Below are 16106 nucleotides of genomic sequence, written 5' to 3'. Positions count from 1 at the left end.
GGTATGAAAATATTTTCCCTAAACACCTTACAAGTACTCTTGCTAGAGAAGCAAAAGCTTAGACCATCAGCCCAGCTCAGCTGGGCTGACACTGGGGAAAATTCATTTCCAAGATAATTCTTGCCATTGGCAGAATCCAGTTCCTTGCAGCTGCAGCCTGAGATCCCCGTTTCATTGCTGTCTGCCAGGCGGGCGCCACTCTCAGTTCCTAGAGGCTGCTCACGTTCCTTGTCATCCCCTCATCTTCAAGCCAGTAACAGCACATTGAACCCTCCTTGTGCTTCTAACCTCTGATCTCTTCTTCTGCCACCAGTCAGAGAAAACGCTCTCCTCTTAAAGAGTTCATGTGCTGGGTGCAGTGACTCAAACCTGTAATTCCAGCAGTTTGAGAGGCCGAGGCAGGAGGATTACTTGAGCCCAGGAGTTCAAGACCAGCCTGAGCAACACAGCAAGACCCCTATCTCTACCCCGCAAAAAATTTTTTTTAGTTAGCCAGGCATGGTGGTGTGCACCTGCAGTCCCAGCTACTTGGGAGGCTGAGGTGGGAGGATCACTTGAGCCCAGAGGTTTGAAGCCACAGTGAGACATAATTGTGCCATTGCACTTCAGCCTGGGCAACAGAGAAGAAAGAAAGAAGTAAGGAAAGAAGGGAGGGAGGGAGGGAAGGAAAGGAAAAAAGAAAGAAGCAAAGAAAAGAAAGAGAAAGAGGGTTCATGTGAGTAGGTCCGGCTCCAGGCTCACAGGGATAATCCCCCTATGTTAAGAAGAACTGTGCTGTATATAATAATCTAGTCATGTGGGTAAAATCCACCAAATGCACAGTCCCGGGATTATGCAGGTCTTGTGCACCACAGGTGGGAAATCTTGGTGGCTTCTTAATTCTACCTACCACAGAGCTTGTTTGTTTCTCATGGTGTTTACTGCAGACTCCACCCATCAGAATGTTAACTGACGATAACTCATTAAAAGTGAAGATTGTTTAGTCACACCACAGACCTCTGAATCAACCTCCAGGGAGTCTGGATCTGGGAATTGCCACCTAACACAAACTTCTCACCTGATGCTGATTCTGATGTGCAAGAAAATTGGAGAACCAGCCAGGCGCGGTGGCTCACGCCTGTTATCCCAGCACTTTGGGAGTCCGAGGCAGGTGGATCATAAGATCAGGAGTTTGAGACCAGCCTGGCCAACATGGTGAAACCCCGTCTCTACTAAAGATACAAAAAATTAGCCAGGCATGGTGGCAGGCACCAGTCATCCCAGCTACTCTGGAGGATGAGGCAGGAGAATCACTTGAACCTGAGAGGCGGAGGTTGCAGTGAGCCAAGATCACGCCATTGTACTCCAGCCTGGGCAACAGGGCAAGATTCCACCTCAAAAAAAGAAAGAAAGAAAATTGGAGAGCCTAGAATTTCAGAGTGGTATTTCATCAGCCTGGGTTAGAATTCAGCATCATCTCCACTCTGTGTGGTGTGCAGCCCAAATGCCATCAGGACCTGTATACTCGCTTCTCCAGCTAGAGAAGGAGAGTATGGCTCTTCCCAGCTCTCAGGTGAGTCCCTCCCAAGGGGTTGCCCTCCTGTGAAAGGAGCTGCCTTGTTCTCACTCTGGAAGCCACCCATTTCCAATGACTGGTCCATGTGGTGGGTACCAAGACCCACTCCCTCCTTGCTTCAATGTGGGGCATATCTGAAGGGCCAGCCCAGCTTTTGCTCTCCCTCTGAGATCACCTGAGGCCTCTCTTGTTCTTGCATTTCAACGTTGTCTGCCCATCGCTCCTGTTCAGGTTTCCAAGGGCTCTCCTCAAGAAACCTCTCACCATCAAATCTCCATCTCAGAGTCTGTTTCCAGGGAGCCTGATCCAAGACACACACATAGACTTTGTTGGAGATCTGTCTTTGTCACTCTATCTCAAATGATATACCCAATCTGTCATCATCTCCATAGCTACCTCATCCAAGCCACCATTTCTCTTTCTTCTCCCCTGGCGTATCACATGCCCTTCTCTACACAGCAACCCCAGGGAACACTAAAAGCCCTTGAAGATCTCTTTGTTTGCTGCCTACTTCCTCCATTGGATGCAAGCTTGAGGAAGGGGGACACTGCTTTTCCGTGGTTGCTATTGTTCACCACTATCTCTCTGGCATAGAATAAAGACCAACAAATGTTTGTTGGAGAAATTAATGGATTAAAGCACCAAACTCTCAATGATGCAAGAAAACACTGCCAGTCGGGTACAAGCAAATTCAATTTTTTCATTTTTGTTCAGTCTGCCACTACAATAGGAAGGCATAAGCAAATTAAAATTAGAAAATGGACCTTGTACATTTTACCCCAAAATTAGGTTTATGAAGCTCACAAAGTTGCTTTCATATCAGGGTTTTCATCTGGAAACTTTTCTTAAACATGAGGATTTTAGGTTACTTTTGAAAAATGTCAGGGAAAGAAGAAACTGGCCTCTGAGTCATTTTGAATCCTGCTATCCAACTGTCATATATTTTCTGTTATATAACAGTTGTATTCCAGCAACATGAGTTATAACATTAATATCTGAAGAGTAAATCTCATGCTCTCAATGACTAACAAAATTAGTGGTACATTTTCTGAGTGGGGGGGAGAATAATTTCTTGCTAGATTCAACTGAAAACTCTTTAGAAGACACATGAGCCTCCTTTTGTATAATTCTGTAAGTTCTAACGTAGGTCCGGTGGATTTATTTAAAATGAGGGATGTCTGTATCTTGTTACTTGCCAAGTGAGTTTCAGAAATGAAACACACATAAATCATTCTTCCCTATAGCTTCTTTTTTGCAAAAGTACTAATCTTAGCTACAGAGATTAGTGAGGAAAGGGTACATGTTCACTGAGCTAGTTATTCCTGAAATAGGATTCAGGAAAGGGCAGTTTTGTGACTCAAGTACAATTTTGAAATGACTTTTATGAAGAAAGAAAGCAATGTTCTCCAGGTAGTCAGAACAATTCAGACTCCAAAAGTATTACATGATTTGTAAGTAGTAATTTGCCAGCCTTGGCTTCTTCGGAGGAGAAATCCTTGAGGGTTTGTATATATATCATATATATATTTTTAAGTGCCAAAAAGTGCATGACATCATTGTTAATTTAAAAGCAAAAATTAGAGATCATAAAAAGAGGGGGAAAAGCCTATTCGTTGACCAGGGCAGGCTTACATAACACGCAGAGAATGAACCCTTGCCATGTACATTTGGAGGCCAATAATTTCAAGTCCATCAATGGTGCCATTGAGCACTCATGGTCACAGTGTGCCTTCCTAAGGTATTACAGCAAGTCTCAAAGTCATAAACAAAACCAAAAAAATACACATATTTGTGCCTGTGTCTCACGGACCTAGTTATTCCTGCCTAGACGCCAATATCAGATAAAAATGTATTCGAACCATAAAAATTTATTCGAACCAATAGCCAAGAAAGAAACTGAAAATATTTTCAAGAATTGCCTCTATATATGGGTTTTAGTATCAAGCAGTCATACTGCCTATGGTCTCACACTTGCAGAGAACAGTTAATTCCAGTCCAATATAAAATGTTCCAGGATTTAAAGAAGAATTACCCAATTTACTCTACAAAGCTAACATAAATGATAGCAGACCCCAACATGACCGGCACAGAAAAGGAAAATATAAAAACAGCATTTATTTTAGAGAGACTTCTAGCATTACACAGCCAAATTAAGTATGCAGGTGCCCTCTGACTCAGAAATTCCACTGCTGAGTGCATGTCCTGGAAACATTCCCAGGCAGGCTCAAGAGGGAAATGTACATGGCAGATCACTGCAGCATGGTGGTGGCAGGGAGTTGGCATCACTGGGAGAGTGAATGGGTAAAACGTGGTGTGGGCACACCACAGAGTATTTTGCAGTGGATAGAGGCAATTAGTTGGACATACTTAGAGCAGCAGAAATTGATTTTAAAATATGGTACATAGTGAAAAATGCAAGAAACAGAACAATATAAAATACGACATCACTTAAACAATACACAAATCAGTAATACATGCTTTTCAAAGACACATTCAAATAGAAATAAACATACACATTAAAAGGATTATTGATTGGGGACAATGGGAGTAGGATATGAAATAAAGGGAATGGATAAGTGCATGGCCCGAGTCCCTTTTGCTTTCATGAGTCCTTCCCTCCATTAGAAAAGTATTTAAAAATCATATTTTACAACTATGTTGGTATAAAGACAAATATATTAATATTATCTATTAAAACATTTTCTCTGGGCCAGGGATGGTGACTCACAGTTGTAATCGCAACATTTTGGGAGGCCAAGGCAGGAGGATTCCTTGGGGCTGGAAGTTCAAGACCAGCCTAGGCAACATAGCGAGACCCTGTCTCTATTTTATATATATATATGTATTCCTGGGCCCCTAAATGTATCGTGAGCCCTAAGATACTGTGATACTGTGCTTTCTGTGCTTGATGTGACTCTGAATAAATGAATGACAGCAGGTCCTTGTAGGAACCAGTGATAATTGTGTGCCAGGAACTGAGGGGTACGATTCATTCAGTGCTCTGCATTTTAGGTCCAAAAACCTTTCCAGAAACAGCAGATCCTTAGGTGTGTTGAAGATCTCTGACTTACGGGAAAAAAATGATATTACTAAGACTTATGAAAAAAGAGAAAGATTTCCCAAAAAAGTATTCCGTGTGGAAAATGCTGAGTTAAACAAAGCTAAGCAGGTTTTTATATCTTATGATCTGTCAGAATCTTTACTATATCGTGTAATATAAGGTATGAATCCCCAAGGGGGTGGGCAGGGAAGTTAGCAGGCAGGGTTTCCCTGAGCAATTTGACAGTGACACTCTTCTGCTTTGATGGTGGAGGTACTGAGCGCTGAGAACTCCGCGAGAAGCTTGGCCCAGGTCAGTCCCTGCCCCAGCCTCAGGCAGGTGAATTCACGCACAGCTGTCTGAGCCGGGACCCCCGTCTATCCCGCCTGCCCAGGCAGAGTTGTGCTTCCACTCAGGCTGGCAGACTATGGCTCTTTCAACCTCTAGGTTGCAGGACAGTCCCTGGGGAGCACAGTGGCCCAGTCAGGACCAAGCCAGAGACTGTGGGTATGGTGTAATTTACAACTTCTGTGGGCTTTCATTTGTACTTTTTTGTTTTTGTTTTTGTTTTTTTGGAGACAGAGTCTCCCTCTGTTGCCCAGGCTAGGGTGCAGTGGCATGATCTCGGCCTACTGCAACCTCGGCCTCCTGGATTCAAGCAATTCTCATGCCTCAGCCTCCCGAGTAGCTGGAACTACAATTGCGCACCACTAGGCCCAGCTAATGTTTGTGTTTTTAGTAGAGATGGGGTTTCACCATGTTGCCCAGGCTGGTCTTGAACTCCTGAGCTCAGGCAATTCCCTTGCCTCAGTTTCCCAAGGTGCTAGGATTATACAGGCATAAGCCACCACACCCAGCCTCATTTGTACTTGGGGCGGGGTAGAGTCTCTCTGTCACCCAGGCTGGAGTGCAGTGGCGTGATCTTGGCTTACTGCAACCTCTGCCTCCTGGGTAGCTGGTATTACAGGCGCTCGCCACCACACTCAGCTAATGTTTGTATTTTTAGTAGAGATGGAGTTCCACCATGTTGTCCAGGCTGGTCTCAAGTGATCTGCCTACCTTGGCCTCTCAAAGTTCTAGGATTACAGGCATGAGCCACCGTACCGGGCCTCATTTATACTCTCGCACAGAGTCCCTCAACTGTTAAGGCCAGGCCTGGCCTGATGATTCTTCTAGGAAGGAAGCTCCTTCTCTTTCCATTGTGCCAGCCAAAACTTGCCTTGAATAACCAAAATCACAGCCATTCAGACTCCCACGATCCCTTTTCCAGTTGCCAGTCAGCCCTGCGCACGATGCCTGGGCAGCACAGTTTGGAGTATCCACCGCCACATGGACTCAGAATCATCCAGAGTGTGAGTTCCTCAGCCCCAGAAGCTTCTCCTCTTCTCTGTCCCAGCCTACCCTTGCTTTCAAGGAAACACACACATACCACACACCCACAGCCAGGTTGCAGCAATGCATCCCGTCTTCAGCAAAATCAAGGTCTGGGTTGAATTAAGATGTGCTAAGCCTCCCAGAAGGGAATCAGAATCTCCCCAAATACTTTCATGTCAGGCACTGGTGGTGATTCTTCTCCATTTGTCCCCTCAAATTCACTCAATGTCTCTTTCTTTCCTGCTCTCTGACCCAAAGGGACTGCCCCACGGGGCTTCCTTGTGCCACCAGGCCTGCAGCTCTAGGACGAATGCACACAGAGGGATGAGGAAAGTGAGGACGCGCACACCTCAGCCATGACACGGAGGCACCCGTGCAGTGCAGTTTTCATGGTGAGGGCACTTTTCTATCCATACCCAGAAAAGTATTACATTGAAGAATGTTTGTCTTTGTAGCAAGATGACTTCAGGAAAGACAAGACCCTCACCTCTACCCCTTCATAAGCCCTGATGAAAAGAGACAGAGTTATCTGGCTTGAACTTGAAAGAACTCAACCTGGATTGGGTTCTTGATATTTCACACATGGTTTTTTTTTTAAGTCCAAATAACCCGTTTTTGGGAAATATACTAACATCAAACCATTGCATGAGTATCTTGTTGACACCACAGGGCCAGACCATTCTCTCCTGTATACTGTCCCTGGTGGGGAATGAGCATTTCCAACCCTCAGTCATTCAGACAAGGGATTAATTCTAATGAAAGTAGTATATGCCTGTAATCCCAGCATTTTGGGAGGCCGTGGTGAGCGGATTGCTTGAGTCCAGGAGTTTGAGACCAGTCTAGGCAACATGGCAAAATCCCATCTCTACAAAAAATATAAAAATTAGCTGGGTATGGTGGCATGCACCTGTAGTCCCAGCTACTCGGGATGTTGAAGTGGAAGGGTCACCTGAGCCAGAGAGTGGTGGAGGCTATGGTCAGCTGTGATCATGGCACTGCACTCCACCCTGGGTGACGGACTGAGAGCCTGTCTCAAAAAAAAAAAAAAACAAAGAAGAAGAATAAGAAAGAAAGAGGGCCAGGCACGGCAGCTCATGCCGGTAATCCCATCACTTTGGGAAGCCAAGGCGGCACGAGGTCAAGGGATCAAGACCATCCTGGCCAATATGGTGAAACTCCATCTCTACTAAAAATATAAACATCAGCTGGGCGTGGTCGTGTGTGCCTGTAGTCCCAGCTACTCAGGAGGCTGAGACAGGAAAATCACTTGAACCCGGGAGGCAGAGGTTGCAGTTAGCCCAGATCACGCCACTTTACTCCAGCCTGGTGACAGAGTGAGACTCCCTCTAAAAAAAAAAAAAAAAGAAGAAGAAGAAAGAAAAGAAAAGGAAAAAGAAATAGGCCAAAGACAGAAGAGAGGAAGAAACTCCCTTTTCTCTCTAGGGCTGGAGGACCACTAGCACAAACCCTGAAGCATTCAGAACTTTCCAGCAAGGGATGAGCCTCCCCAGCCTGGTGAAAGGAGACCTGGGATTCCAGAGGGGAGTGGACTTGTTAGAGGCGCTGAATACTGGTTTGGTCCCCCATGTTGTATTGTACACCCCTTTAATTATTCTCAGATCTTCAAGAAAATATCCTTAGAATGTATAGGCATAGGGAATTAAGAGACAGGCGTGTAAATGGCATCCCCTTCACCTACACACAGTGGTGGCAGTGGCAGCAGTTAGCAGTAGAGGACAGCCTCACCTGACAGAGAAGGATCCTGTGAGGATCGGGCCAGGGGAGGAGACGTGAAGTACATCCTGGGGATCACTCAGAAACCGCTAAGGGACAGCCTGAGAGGACTAATTTCCAGAAACTATTATTAAGTTTCAAGTAGGATACAACAGTTCAGATCATTGAAAACAGAGAGACACATTGATTGTATTTAATCTTGAGATACTCATTTAATTTTAGGAATTCAGTTCCAAAACCATGAAACTGGAAATCATATATGGTGGTGTTTCATGCAAGGTTTTAGAATTGTTACAGTACAATTCTAAAATCAGAGGGTAGGGGTCAAGCACAGTGACTTATACCTGTAATCCAGCACTTTGGGGGGTCGAGACAGGAGGATCACTTGAGGCCAAGAGGTTGAGACAAGGCAAGAAAACATAGCGAGACCCTGTCTCTACAAAAAAAGAAAAAATTCACCAAGTGTATAAGTTGGTTTTCGTACTGCTAATAAGACATACCCACCTGGACAAGCTCGGCGGTAGGGACCCCCACCCAGGCAGCGCTGAAGGCACTGAGAAGCAGACACCCAGATAGAACAGCAAAGTGGGGCTATCAGAGGGCCACCGCCTTCCGAGCTGAGAGTGTCAGGGGGCTGACAGCATTCCGTGAAGTCCTCGAGCAGATTCTGACCCACATTTTTATTCTCTCTGAACACGTGATTATTATTAACAAACAGGTGTTTGGTGTTTTCTCATAGAACCAAGATAAACCGGGTAGGCGACTGGTGCCTGCTTACCACTGATCACAGACAAACTAAAAAGTATTCCCCATGAGGGAGCCACAGGGGCAGGGTCACATATCCCATGCTCAAAGAATTGTTTTAACTGGCATATGAGATGCACATACTGTTTGCTACTTTAGAATGCTCCAAGCAGTTTTCCGCTTGAGGGGGGGGCAGCTAGGTTTTCCTCGCTGCTCTTCTTAGCAAACAATATATTTTATCATACACTCAGCATTTCTCAACACATACCCAAGACTGGGCAATTTATAAAAGAAAGAGGTTTATTGGACTCACAGTTCCACATGGCTGGGGAGGCCTCACAATCACAGTGGAAGGTGAAAGGCATGTCTCACATGGTGGCAGACAAGAAAAGAGGGTTTATGCAAGGAATCTTCTGCTGATAATACCATCAGATCACATGAGATTTGTTCACTGTTACGAGAACAGCACAGGAAATATCTGCCGCCATGATTCAATTACCTCTCACTGGGTCCCTCCCACAGCACATGGGAATTCAAAATGAGATTTAGGTGCAGACACAGCCAAACCATATCATTTCATCCCGACCCCTCCAAAATCTCATGTTCTTGCATTTCAAAACCAGTCACGTATTCTCAACAGTCCCCCAAAGTCTTACCTCATTTCAGCATTAACTCAAAAGTCCACAGTCCAGTGTCTCATCTGAGACAGGGCAAGTCTCTTCCACCTATGATCCTGTAAAATCAAAAGCACAAAGGGGATACAGTCATTGAGTAAACACAGCAGTTCCAAATGGGAGAAGTTGGCCCAAACACAGGGGCTACAGGCCCCATGTAACTCCAAAATCCAGCAGGGCAGTCAAATCTCAAAGGTCCAAAATGATCTCCTTTGACTCCATGTCTTACATCCAGGTCACACTGATGCAAGAGGTGGGCTGCCATGGCCTTGGACAGCTCTGCCCATGTGGCTTTGCAGGGTACAGCTCTGCCCCTGTGGCTGCTTTCATGGGCTGGTGTTGAGTGTCTGTGACTTTTCTAGGCGTACAATGCAAGCTGTGAGTGAGTCTACCATTCTGGGGTCTGGAGGACAGAGGCCGTCTTCTCACAGCTCCACTAGGTGGTGCCCCAGTAGGGACTTGTGTGGGGGCTTCAACCCTGTATTTCCCTTCCACCCTGCCCTATCAAGAGGTTCTCCATGATAGTCCCACCCCTGCAGCAAACTTCCGCCTGGACATCCAGGAGTTTCCATATGTCTTCTGAAATCTAGGCAGAGGTTCCCAAATCCCAATTCTTTACTTCTGTGTACTCGCAACACCATGTGAAAGCTGCCAAGGCTTGGGACTTGCACCCTCTAAAGCCATGGCCCAAGCTCTACATCGGCCCCTTTCAGCCATGGCTGGAGCAGCTGGGACAGAGGGCACCAAGTTCCTAGGCTGCACACAGCACAGGGACCCTGGGCCTGGCCCATGAAACCACTTTTTCTTCCTAGGCCTCCAGGCCTGTGGTGGGAGGGGCTGCCATGAAGACCTCTGACATGCCCTGGAGACATTTCCCCATTGTATCGGGGATTAACATTTGGCTCCTTATTACTTATGTAAATTTCTGCAGGCTGCTTGAACTTTTCTTCAAAAATGATATTTTCTTTACTGCCTCATTGTCAGGCTGCAAATTTTCCAAACTTTTATACTCTGCTTCCCTTATAAAATGGAATGCCTTTAACAGCACAGAAGCCACTCCTTGAATGCTTTTCTGCTTAGAAATATCTTCTGCCAGATACCCTAAATAATCTCTCTCAAGTTGAAAGTTCTACAAATCTCTAGGGCAGGGGCAAAATGCCACCTGTCTCTTTGCTAAAACATAACAAGAGTCACCTTTGCTCCAGTTCCACCTTTGCTCCAACAACTTCCCCGTCTCCGTCTGAGACCACCTCAGCCCGGACCTTATTGTTCGTATCACTATCTGCATTTTTGTCAAAGCCATTCAGCAAGTCTCTCGGAAGTTCCAAACTTGCCTACATTTTTCTGTCTTCTTCTGAGCCCTCTAAACTGTTCCAGTTCTCTGCCTGTTGCCCAGTTCCAAAGTCACTTCCACATTTTCAGATATCTTTTCAGCAACACCCAGTTCCTGGTACCAATTTATTGTATTAGTTTGCTTTCACACTGCTGATAAGATATACCCAAGACGGGGCAATTTACAAAAGAAAGAGGTTTATTGGACTTATAATTCCATATGGCTGGGGAGGCCTCATAATTTTCTAGCAACTGTTGAATTTGGGCCATTATTTCAGGCAAGTCTCTGTAACTCATGTTTGTCCACACACACACATACACACACACACACACACACACACACACACACACTTATGCACAGCTCTATTTCTGAAGCTTCATTCCCACAATTCCTCTGATTGGACTAATCCACTCTTCGTAATTGCCTTGGTAACAATCAATAACTATACCCTGTAATACAAACTTCAATCAAGATCTAATTCCAATGCCCAATTTCTCTTTCCAAAACTGGTCCTGCCTGCTCCCATATTTATTCTGGCACAGTCCAACATTGAAGCCAGCTCTCAACATGAGTTTATTCTCTATGAAGATTACCAGATTTCGCAGATAAAAAACCAGGACACCCAGTTAAACTTGCATTTCAAATAAATGATGAATAATGTTTATGTCCCAAATATTGCAAAATATTCTACAATGAACAATTCATTCCTCACAACAAAGAATTATACAGTTCATATATTGCAGGAGATACAGCTGCATTTTATCTGGCAGCCCTGTATCTCTATCCACTTTGCCTTGAATCCTGCTGACTTGTAAAGATTTCCCTAGAGCCTTCTCCCACCTATTTCTTAAAGTTATGAGGACATTCTCTTTTCCAGAGTTGACCTTGTGTGCCATGTACTTGGCAGTTTCTGGATTACTCAGTATTTCAGTCAGGTTCCAATCAGGAGACCAGAGACCAACTCAAATTTTAATGCAGGTGATGGAAGAGGCTTAAAAACCAGTCACCAAACAATGAAGCAACTCAAAGATTAACAAAAGCATAGAGTTATTATCATCTCTAGGCTGGACAGACAAAGGAAAAGGTGGACTTACTGGAGCTCAGGGTTCAGGGTCACCTAGTAGACGCTGGAACTTGAAAACAGGCTGGCCAGGCACAGTGGCTCATACCTGTAATCCCAGCACTCTAGGGTTGAGGCAAGTGGATCACTTGAGGTCAGGAGTTTGAGACCTGCCGGGCCAACATGGTAAAACCTGGTCTCATCAAAAAAATACAATAATTAACCTGGCATGGTGGTGGGCACCTGTAGTCCCAGCTACCCATGAGATTAAGGCATGAAAATCACTTGAACATGGGAGGCAGAGGTTGCAGTGAGCCAAGATTGCACCACCGCACTGCAGCATAGGTGACAGAGTGAAACTCTGAAGAGAAAGAAAGAGCAAAAAAGAAAGAAAGAAAGAAAGAAAGGGGGGAGGGGGGGAGGGAGGGAGGGAAGGAAGGAAGGAAAAGAGAGAGAAAGAAAGAAGAAAAGAAAGGAGGAATGAAATAAAGGGAGCGAGCAAGAAGAAAGAAAAAGAAAGAGGAAGGAAGGAGGAGGGGGAGAGAGGAAGGGAGAAAGAGAGACAGAGGGGTGAGGGAGGGATAGAGAGAGGGAAGGAGGAAGGAAGGAAGAAAGGAAGGAAGGAAAAGGGAAGGGAAGGAAGGAAAAGAAAAGCAAGGAAGGGAGGGAGGGAAAAGGAACAGGCTGATCAAGCAGAAGAAGGAGATGAGAAGAGAGGGGGCCTGTCCTGCTTCTCTCACCAGTCAATTTCCTGCCACTGGGCAAACTCAGACAGAAACCAGCTAACAAGGGAACCTGAGAACTGCAGCCAGCCAGAGGCAGTTTGAGTTCACAGGCCCTGATCCTCAAGAAAAGGAGTCCCTTCTCTGCTTGTCAAAGGTGGGCTGCCTTTTCTTGCTCCATGGAGTCCTGTCTTTGGGATTCAGGTGAAGTCTTGGTGGCCACTGCCTTGATCACCAGGTGCCGATCCCAAATCTACTTGTGAGGAATTGTGAATGGTTATTTTTTCTCTAATCCTGATGTGTGCACTCAGTCTCCTACTGTGCTTTCCCGAGCTGAGTCCCACTTTTGCTCCCCTCAGTCCTATTCTTGCCAGCTCTGCTCTTACTGTACACTAGATTCCTAAGGCCCCTGACAAACACTCTGGCTCTCCGTTCCTTCTAGGCACAGGCCAGCACTATATTCCCTACCTCCTTTGAAGTCAGGTGTCACCATGTGACTTGCTTTGGCCAATGAAATGTAAGCAAAAGCAATACATGCTGCTTCTAGTTGAAATTTTAAGAGCAGGCATGGAATTCACCATTGTTCCATTTTCTGCCTGCTACAGTTTGAACATGTCCCCCAAACTTCACGTGTTAGAAACCTAATCCTCAAATTCATATGCTGACTGGGGGTGGGACCTTTGGGAGGTAATCAGGATTAGATGGGGTCATCAGGATGGCGCTCCCATGATGGAACTGGTGGATTTATAAGAAAAGAAAGAGACCCAGCATGGTGGCTCATGCCTGTAATCTCAGCACTTTGGGAGGTCAAGGCATCCAGATGACTCTGAGCCCAAGAGTTTGAGACTAGCCTGGACAACATGGTGAAACCCCATCTCTACTAAAAATGCAAAAAAAAAAAAAAAAAAAAAAAAAGGTAGCTGGGCATGGTGGTACAAACCTCTAGTCTCAGCTTCTTGGGAGGCTGAGGTGGGAAGATGGCTTGAACCTGAGAGACAGAGGTTGCAGTGAGCCAGGATGGCACCAATGTACACTATACTGGGTGACAGAGCCAGATCTTGTCCCAAAAAGGAAGAAGAAGAGGAAGAAGGAGAAGGAGGAGAAGAGAAAGAGAGACCTGAGTTGACACACATGCCCTTGACCATGTGATGCCCTGTGCCATGTCATGAGGCAAGAAGAAGGCCTTCGTTAGATGTCAGCACCTTGATACTGGACTTCCTAACCTCTAGAACCATGAGCTAAACAAACTTCATGTATTTATACATTACCCAGTCTTTGATATTCTGTTATAGTAACAGAAAATGGACTAAGGCACTGCCTTAGGGACCACCAAAGCATTCGTCAAAAGGGAACATAGGTCTCTATATTAGTTTCCTATTGCTGCTGTAAGAAATTATCACAGCTTAGTGGCTTAAAACAATAAAAAAATTATTATTTTATAGTTTTGGAGGTGAGAAGTCCAAAATCAGTCTCCCCAAGCTGAGGTCAAGCTGTTGACAGTGCTACTTCCTTGTAGAAGTTTCAGGGGACAATCCACTTCTTTGTCTTTTTCAGTTTTAGAGGCTGCCTGCATTCCGTGGCTTGTGGCCTCTTCCTCACACCACTCCAACCTCTTGCTTCCGGGGCCACGTCTTCTACTACTGCCTTTGACTTTCTTCCCTCCTTCTTATAAGGACCCTTGTGATTATACTGGGTCCACCTGGAAAAACCAGATAGTCTCCCTATTTCAATATCCTTAATGTAATCACATCAGCAAGGATCCTTTTACCATGTAAGGAAACATATTCAGTAGTTCCCAGGATTAGGAGGTGGATATCTTTGGGGGCTATTGTCCTAATAGTACTTGAGAGATTTCAGCGAGCAGAGCTCTACCTGCTAAGTTGCATTAGACATGCAGTGTGAGAAAAAAAAATTGGGGGTACATTGACTCACTGAGATTTAGGAGGTTGTCTATTATGACAGCAGAATTTAGCACACATTTATACCTCATGTCATTTTTGCCTCCTGTCTATGTTTTGCAATAACTCTACACAGTAAATATAACTTTTTAAAATAAAGTAGACTTTTTAAATAATGTACTAGGAATAATCAATCTATCAGCAAACCAAAGGGTGTTTTTGTTCCTGAACAAAAGTAACTTTAGATCTGTAGACTTAAAAATAAATACTGCCCACATTTAATATTCTAACAAAATTCTTTCCTAACTCTGAAAAATCTTCAGGTTCCCTTTGTTTCAAAAAACTAAGAGGTTAGCAATGTTGATTTACTTAGATTCTGAAGCACATAAGTTACAAAGAAAACACACTTGATTGAAAGATTATTAAAGTTAGTTCCGTTTTTTCTAGAAGTTGAGGGGTGAGGATGGAGGAGCTTTCCCTGGTAACTAAAATACAAATATACTTACCTGACTCTCTAAAGCACAACCCTTTCCCTAGTTCATGTATTCGTGTATTATAGGTCATAAAAAGTAGGGCGATAAATGTTTTACAGTCTTGAATTACAGAGTCCAAGCTGTGCCACCACCCACATGTCTTCTTCATAAGTTGGATGGACTTCTGGACATGTCAGTCTCAGTACAAATCAGTGGTCACCTGCTTTTTGATTGTTCCCTCTAATCAGCAAAAAATATTCAGCCCATACTTCCACTATGTATACTTACCAATGTATTATAAGCATTATAATACGTGCATCAAAAAGACACTAAAAGATGATATAAAGATGAGATAAATAATATTATTTATTTATTTTGGAGGGCAGGAAGTAGGCTTTATTGGTGGGTTGATTAAGGAGGGGCAGCCCAGTGGGAGCCCCCATAAGCACAGGGACGGCCACTTGTCCAGGGGACCATGAATGGGGGGGTTTGACCCGATAGCTGTCTAGGATGAGCTGCTTCGCAGTTACCATGTCTTCAGATTCATCCACAGTAATCTTGGTAAAGTCTTGCTTCTTTGAGATATGGATCTTCTGGCAGCTCGGGAACCTGAACTTGGTCCTGTGTGGGGCCTTACTCTCATGCTCCTTGTTCTGGAGCTTGGTGCAGATGAACATAATGACTTGGCCAATGCAGACCTTGCCTACCATACTCTGGGGCTTTCAGAGGCATGCTGCGTACCTGCCTGGAGCCTAGACTGGGGACAGCATCAGGTCAGAGACATGAACGTCCATTGGAAAGGGCTGTCTCCAAGGTTCCTCAGGGCAACACATACAGCATACAAGCAACAGGGCCACACACTTCCGAGAAGGCTGCCATTTGCAGCCATCGCACACTGGGCCCTTGCAGAGAAAGGAACACAATTGGCTTAATTGGCTGTAGGAAACAATATTTCTAAATGTCTTTCTGATGGTGACAGCATCATGCTACAATCGTTACCATTTCAAGTCAAAATATGCCCTTAAGTTGTGCTTCCTCATTCATGATAGTGGATGTAAATACAACCTGCAAGCCAACTCCTTGATAATTTTGACTGTTTTGTCAGACTTTTCATCAAATCTCATTTGACCCTTATTATTTTTACCTTTCAATGTAGATAACAAAGAGCTTTTTCTAGGGGTAGAAGTCTCTGCTCTGTCTTTTATGTTGTCATTTATTTGCTTGTACTCATGTTATTGTTTTCACCTCAATCCATGGTTTCTTTTCAGGAAATCTTTTTAAGTGATTTGTCTGTTTTTATGAGAGTTGATTTAATTAAAATTAGAGACTATTATTGAAAAACAGTTATGATAATATAGCTGACCATACATAAACTGTAACACATCACACTGTGCTGAAAGCAAAAGAGTGAGGAAACCACCTTCACCCCATCTTTTCTGGAACTCCCATTCTTCCCTCCGGTGCCTCCATGTATGGCACAGCCACTACGCAAAGCCAGG

The 16106-nt window shown here is 44.6% G+C and overlaps 1 non-coding gene across 1 annotated transcript; it reads right to left on the bottom strand.

Moving 5' to 3' along the window:
- Positions 1–15408: 15408 nt before the first annotated feature.
- LOC116548832 lies at positions 15409–15549 on the bottom strand. Its single transcript, XR_004267555.1, has one exon. It is a non-coding gene; the product is annotated as a small nucleolar RNA SNORA70 (small nucleolar RNA).
- Positions 15550–16106: the final 557 nt, after the last annotated feature.

This window comes from Sapajus apella, unplaced genomic scaffold (assembly GCF_009761245.1).
Source record: "Sapajus apella isolate SASKATOON/1434 unplaced genomic scaffold, GSC_monkey_1.0 scaffold5, whole genome shotgun sequence".
Classification (NCBI taxonomy): domain Eukaryota; kingdom Metazoa; phylum Chordata; class Mammalia; order Primates; family Cebidae; genus Sapajus; species Sapajus apella.
This window is presented reverse-complemented; position numbering and strand designations above follow the sequence as displayed.